This window comes from Corvus brachyrhynchos, unplaced genomic scaffold (assembly GCF_000691975.1).
Source record: "Corvus brachyrhynchos isolate BGI_N302 unplaced genomic scaffold, ASM69197v1 scaffold2011, whole genome shotgun sequence".
NCBI lineage: Eukaryota > Metazoa > Chordata > Aves > Passeriformes > Corvidae > Corvus > Corvus brachyrhynchos.
Window position 1 is genome coordinate 15,299 of NW_008236044.1, and position 1,071 is coordinate 16,369.

The window sequence follows — 1,071 nt, forward strand, 5'->3', positions numbered from 1 at the left end:
ACTCCGTTTATCTTCCCTCAGGCGGAGCCACCGGCGGGAAACGGCTTTCAGAGGATCTCGTTTCGACTTCATCCGTATTTTTGTTTGGTTTTTTTATATCTTTTTTGGCTAACCTGAAGACTTTTTACCTCATTTTCCCTCACGATTTGCCCCCCTCCCCCTCCACCACGTGTCTCCCCATTCTCCCCTTAACATCAGTTTAAATCTAATTCATTGTATTTTAATACGTATTTTAAGGCCGATTTAACGTAGTTTTCATTAATTTTTAATTTTCCGTAAAATGTTTTTACATTTTTTACCCTTTTTGGAATAAGTTTTCCCCTCAGGAACGAGCCTCTTGCAGCAAACAGCACCCCGGGGATCTCAGCGCTAAATATGTACAATCGTATCTCTTTAATTTACATTCTTAATTAAGTTTTCGCTTTAAAAAACTGTTTTCTCGTTTTCAGTTAGTAGCTCGATTTTTTAAAACTAGTTTTTGGGGGGTTTTTTGCCTGATTTGAGGATTTTTTGCCTCAGAGTTCCACCTTCGGAATTTGTCCCCCCCACTCACGTGTTCTCCCTCCCCCTTTTTAACGTTACCTGAAACATAAAATACATTAAAGTGAAAATCCGTAAAACTTTTTTGATGTTTACCTCCTCATTATTGTTTTAAATTGATTTTCCTTTTTTTTTTTTTTTTGCCCCTTTTTCTTCGCTCTGTCCCCGAGGCGCTGCCACCACTGGGAAAACGCGCCACCGATTTTATCCCTTTATTTTCTGTTTTTTGCTTTCTTAAGTTCCATCGGTTTTGGTGAAGTTTTGGGCTTTTACCTCTTCAATTTCTACTTCTCCGGATTTTTTTTTTTCCCCCTTAAAACCTTAGTTGGATGTTATTAATGCCTTTTATTTTATTGATCGGCGGAATAAATCCTATTTCACTGTGGGATGTCCCGAGGTTTTGGTGAGGGGAAAACTAAAAGTCATTTAAGATTTTTAAATAAATCGAACTTACAAATCCGGGGGGGGTGTTTCGGGCCGTTTCGGGCCGACTCGGAACAGTTCGGAAGTTGGACGGGCGGGACCAAGTGC